The sequence below is a fragment of the Xiphophorus hellerii genome, chromosome 11 (assembly GCF_003331165.1).
Source record: "Xiphophorus hellerii strain 12219 chromosome 11, Xiphophorus_hellerii-4.1, whole genome shotgun sequence".
Taxonomy (NCBI): Eukaryota; Metazoa; Chordata; class Actinopteri; order Cyprinodontiformes; family Poeciliidae; genus Xiphophorus; species Xiphophorus hellerii.
Genome location: NC_045682.1, coordinates 21,318,877 through 21,324,876, shown reverse-complemented (window position 1 = coordinate 21,324,876; position 6,000 = coordinate 21,318,877). Strand labels below are relative to the sequence as shown.

The following is a 6,000-nucleotide window of genomic DNA, read 5'->3' as shown; positions in this document are numbered from 1 at the left end:
TTAAGGTAAATTGGAAATTCCCACCCAGCCTGTGCTGATCCCAATTTTAGATTTTTTTAAAGCTGCTCTGAAACCTCTGCATGTCTTTGATCGCAAACTTAGAATTCCTCCATCGACATCCAGGCTGCAGGTAACATTTGCCTGTGATATTTGTGTAAAGAGAAAGTTAGCCCTGAAAATGTGGACATTTGCTTAGCGTATGCAATAACTGGAATAATAAATAAAAGGAACTTACTAAATAATGAATTCATTTACATATTTAATCTGTATAGTGTCCCTATAATAATTACACCTAAAATAATCTTTTGTTTTTAATAAACAAATCACGAGTGATTATTAAAAGTGAGGTATAATGGATTTAAATACAGTTAGATAAAATAAAAACAACTCTGGAATGTGTGGTAGCAGCTTTTCAATAGAATTTGTCATGGCTAACAACAAGCCATGTAATCCACTTAGTGATGCTTTAGGAGGACTTCATTGTGGAAAAACTGAATCTCTGCGTTCGCACAAGTATGAGTCAGTAGAACGACCTTCTGATTAGAAGCGATTCCTGAAAAGATGCCCTTTCGTACAGCTGCTTCTTTACTTCTGCTGCTGTTTCCTGGATGATGGGAGCTGATAGGACGCTCCGGCTGCGGCGGGCCCCGAGCTCAGCGCTGCGCTTTGTTGCCAGATTGCGGGGTTAATGGGTTTCTGTACTGGGTGGTGAGGGAGGAGAGGCGCAGCGTTCTCCAGCCTTCTGCAGCGGAGAGAAATTAGGATGCAGCCTTCGTTGTCGGAGCCGCGGAGCTGTCTGCCGCTTTCCCAGCAGCCCCTGGGCCGGTGACAGGGAGATGGATGATATCTGCAGCCTGGGTGCACTGCTCCCCTAACACACACACACACACACACACACACGAGCGCGCAGACACTCACATATATATATAGATGGAAAGCAAATAAACACACACCTTCTCATACATAGTCTTTCCTCTCTCTCTTTTCCTTTTCTCATCTTTTCTTTTCCTCAAACACACACACACACACACACGCACCTCCGCACACAGAGTATGAATATTTGTCTAATACGCCCCTGTCACTGTTGCCTTTGGCAACAAAACTCATATCCCAGATATCAGGGGAATGAAAATCTTCCATGTGAAAACAATGAAAACGTTTGGCGAGAGAAGTGCAGAATTCCGTCTTTTGTTTGCTTGTATGGAGTTAAACACGACGAGTGGAAAAGACCAAACACACACACAGCGTGTTTATTCTGAGATGTTTATTAAAAATCACTGTGTACAACATGAAGAACAGGACACTGCGGTTGACTTTCTTTTCCCTAACACCGACACTACTAACAGAGTCACTGGTGAAAAAGCTGAAATCGTCAGTTTGATTTGAGTAGATTTTCCATCTAGGCTGAACGCTTCAGTTTCAGAAACGATTCCCAACAGCTCAGCTTGTTTACACGTTCCAGAGAAGAAGTCCGTCTCTGTCTCTCCTCCTCTTTGTTTCCCCCTCCTGCTCTCATTGTCCTTACCTGTTGTCCTTGTTTCCTCCACGCTGCTGCTGCTGTTCCTGCAGTCGGGACCGGATCCAGCAGCCATGTCACCTGAGCGACACCCACTGCATACTAATGAGGAGCCGGAGGAAGGAGGGAGGGGGGGAAGAGAATCTGACGCTCCCTTCTCTGACAGGTAGAAAAAGGGGTCCAGCGCTCGGTTTAAACCCCGCCTCCTCACCACGGTTTCCTTCTACCTCTTCCCTCTCATCACTATGCAGGAACAGCGAAGATGAGGAGGAGATGGGGGTGGGGGGCATAAAAGGCAACGAATGGCGGAGAAGGGAGAAAGAGAAGGGACAAATAAGGTGAGAGTGTTGCTGAAGCAGAGTGGAGGGTGGTGGGACGGGCGCATGGAGGGACATCCATCACTGTTTTAAGTGACTGCAGTGGGACGGGGCGTAGGGAAAGGTCGTCTGGTCTCCCTCTGTGAGCGCTGGACACCTGGGCAGAGCCGAGTTGCTTTCAAACGACTCCAGGCTAATTATCTCACGCAGAGCGTGTGTTAGCGCAGTACGACTCTCTTTACTGACTCGCAAGGCTGATGCAACTACACAAGCAAAACAGGACAGTCGCGCAAAGCTGACACTGTCCTCTGCTTCTGTCGGCCGACAACACAGAGGACAGGAACAACACTGAAGAGCAGGAAGTTAGTAGCTGCGTTTCCATAAACCATGTAAATGCACAACTTGACGTCTGGAAAAGAAATTTGCCTAATGGAAACAGGACAATTTTTAAAAAACTGTTTTTTTTCGATAAAAAGTTTTGCCAGGAGGAGAACGTGTTTTCTTGATTGGCCGTGTCAGAATTGGTTTACTTGGCAAAACTGCAATGGAAACACTTTTCTCATATCACAAGTCACATAATTGATAAATGGATGTTGATCTTTTTTTTAATATATATTAGCAGAATATTGACAAAGTTTTGCGCATGTTTGTAATGGAAGCGCAGCTAGAGACTGGTGGTGTGTTGCTGTGATCCGGCTTACCTCTGAGCAACGACAGAGACGGACTATTACCTGAAGGCCTGGACAGAAAAAAGCAGGGACAGAAATTTAGCAACAATGTAGTGAATTATTTCATATTCATTTAAGCTTCTACTTGCACTGGGAAGCAGTAATTTTGAAAGACAGTGGTTTGGAATATTGCGAATATATATATATTCTTTTTATCTTTTTTATTACACACGTTTGGAGACGATTTCCCTTATGCTGGAATAAAGGGACAAATCAGTTCTGTAGGATTCTGGCGCATTCCTGACAACTGAGGATGAAGGTGATACAATCCTGAACCTGCTAAAAATGTAGGTCCTGCCAACACCAACAATAGCCAGCAAAACTGATATTTTATCCTTCATTTTATCCCTTGGCCTACATAAGCAATGTTTTTAGCAAGAAAAATTTAGATTTTATAAAATTTTACTTCATAAGCTTTGCGTCGCTTTCTTCTTCAGATACAGCTTTGCTTTAATGCATGCTTCCATTTTTTTCTTTGAGTTTATTTCCAGAGAATTCAAAAAAGGGGAAAAAAGTGGGGAGAACAATATAAGGAAATTAAGCAGATAAGATTAGAGAGAAAGAGAATACAACAACTTGAAGTCTGCTCCTACACTGGCGGAAAGAGAGAAAAGGAAAAGGAAAAAATCCTGTTGCGACAAGCAACATGTGCATATAACTACTAATAACATCACTGAAAAGTACACAGCACAGGTTGTTATTTAGTGGCAACTAAAGCCTAATATAGAGTGTATCTGAGTATAAACACCTTGTAATGTGGATTTAAAAGCCTACTTTAGAGGTCGATTTTTCACAACAAGGTTAAAAACAAGCTACAATTTTATTGTGAGAATCTTGCTTAGTGAACTTAGACTGAGTTTAAAAAAATTCGTGATGCGGATGTTATCGCCACCTACTGGTGCAGAAATATTTTGGGAAAATAAAGACAAAAATAAATGTTAAAAACAGGTACAGTATGAAGCCTCAGTATGAAGCCAAACCGCTAATAACATGATATTTGGTTACATCAACAACAAGCGTGTATAACTCTGTGAAAAGATTTAGGAGTTCTTCCAGTTCTCACTGGAATAAATTTGGTGTGTGACCTTTGGAGAAAACTTTCTGGCATTGCGATGAATAACTCTACAAACTCAGGAGAACCTCAGTAAATAATTTTGACTTAAACACAGTCCAAAACTGTGTCCAGATGTGAAACCAGAAACTGTATTTTGTAAGAAGGAAACCATAGATTTAAAGATACCAGAGTTGAGCTCAGTCCTACTTTTAGTTGCTCTACTGGGGAAACATATTATCAAGGCTTGTTTTTTATAGACATTTACAGTATTATGGCTTGTGCCATGGTGGAAGTTTGTTACAGTGATGTTTCTCAATTGGAATGTATTTGTTGCCACAAACTTTCATCATTTCTGCAAACGTATTTCTAACTGTTGATGATGTTGGACAATATGTTTATCCATATTCTGTTTTACAGTGAATGAAAATCATTTAGCCTGTTAAACTGGAAGCAGTTGAGACATCCTAAAGGAAGACTGTAAACCTTGATTAGAGATGTGTGGCGAAGTCCAACTGTGTGGCAGCTGAGGGGTTAAAAAGCCTCGGGCATGCAGTAACAATGTGAGGCCAACTATAGGTCACTTTTAAGTCCCAGCCACTGGACGGCCAACCTGCAAGACAGAGCGTAATTATCCCAGCCAGTTACAGTTCAATAACTCCATCAAGCTGTTAGCCAGATACAAGGTTTCCCTGGTAACGCCTACAGAGTGAATCCCAGATTGGAGAGAGAGAGAGAGGGCAAGATAACATGGGACCTCAGGAGGAAGAGGAGACAGAGGAGTCTCCCCCTTAAAAACAACATATTTTTGCAAAAGACACACACACACACCCACACACACATGGAACCGTGTCAGTCTCCTCCTGTTGGCTGTGCTCAGACCTCTGGCCTGCCAGGCTGACAGCCGGCTTCCTCTGAGCTTTGCTGTTTAGTTTTCAATCATCGGCCCCTCTTTCCAGGTTCCTGCTCCGTACCCACAGGCCCACTGTGACAATCCGCCAGCCTCAGCGCCTTTAAACAGACACCCCCCCCCGCTCCTCCTCCCCCAAACCTCCCACAGCACTCTCTGTAATCTGTGAAAGTTAATGGAGTTTATCTCTCGTCCCCGTCGCCCCGAGAATAATAAAGAAACTTTTGTGCTTTTGATGCACGGGGATAATTACATTACAAGTGGCACTGTGATTTATACCCCCCTGATTGAATTAAAAATTAAATTGCTTGTGTGTAAGATGTGTGTGTGAGCGAGCGAGTGTGGGGCGACTGCACACGCCGTCGTCAGCGCACTTTCTGCGTGTGTGTTCAGGTGACTGTCTGGCCTCCTGCCGCAGTGTCTGGAAACACAGACGCCGCCCCCTCCGTTCTGCGTCCCGTCAGCCGTTTACCTATACCCCACACGTCCCCAACACCTGCGCCCCCTCCACCACCAGCACCACCTCCACCCTGATGAGATTCAAGATCCAATGAAAGCAGAAAAAAAGATCCATCAGATCTGAACCTAAACCCAAATCTGGCAGATAAATATGAAATCCATCCTTCCTGCCTTTATCAAAACTGTGTTACATGACCACCTTTGAACAATAGAGCGTAATCTCTCTCCCTTTCTCACAATCACACACACACACACACACACACACACACTCTCTGGAGTCATTTGGAACGAGAGGCACAAGTAGCACTCCGACTGTTTATTATTGGGAAGTGATGGTGAAAGTGTGACGCCTCGCTTTGAGTCGAGCTGAGGCACGAAGTGTTCGGTTTCACTAAACGCGTTTGAAAGCCACCTTTAACATGAAATTAAACACACTCAATTTACGCTGCCACTGATACCGGATTGTCATTTTGTCAAGTGCATTAGCTGTTTGGAGAGGATGCAACAAAATCAAAGAGAAACAAGCCAAAATCCCCACCCCGCCCCCGCTGTGTGGAGATGCACCAATCAGACGTCGCCTGGCTCCAACTAGCTCCAGACGATATTATAAGATTAAGTCCAAGAATTACAAGATTGTCTCGATTATGCATCAATGCATCTGTCCCTCAACTTTTTGGGGATTTTTTTGTAATTAAAATCATAAAAAGCATCAAAGAATCTGCTCTTGTTTTTTGTGAGTTCTTAGTTCTGATATATTTACTGAGATAAATCACTCTAATGATTCACCAGAAGAGAAAAACAATGAATTCTGATTTCATCAGGAACATGCGTCATAGTCTCCAGAATCAGATATTTCAATGACAGAAGCCATGACTCTGTCAGCTCTATCAACGTTAACACACCTAAAGCAATTTACTGAACAAATTACGCTTTAAAACAGGTTGATATAAAAATATCTGTTGCGTCAGAGTCAATGTCGAAGAGATTTTAAATGAAAGAGTTTCTTTTAGAAATGCAGA

At 43.0% G+C, this 6,000-nt stretch overlaps 1 long non-coding RNA gene across 1 annotated transcript in view; it reads right to left on the bottom strand.

Annotated features, from left to right (window-relative positions):
* Window positions 1-1,244: 1,244 nt before the first annotated feature.
* LOC116728473 (uncharacterized) overlaps window positions 1,245-6,000 on the bottom strand; it is a 54,574-nt gene continuing 49,818 nt past the window's right edge. Inside the window, exon 3 of the long non-coding RNA XR_004340992.1 lies at window positions 1,245-2,572. This is a non-coding gene — a long non-coding RNA (uncharacterized LOC116728473). The remainder of the gene's footprint in view (window positions 2,573-6,000) is intronic.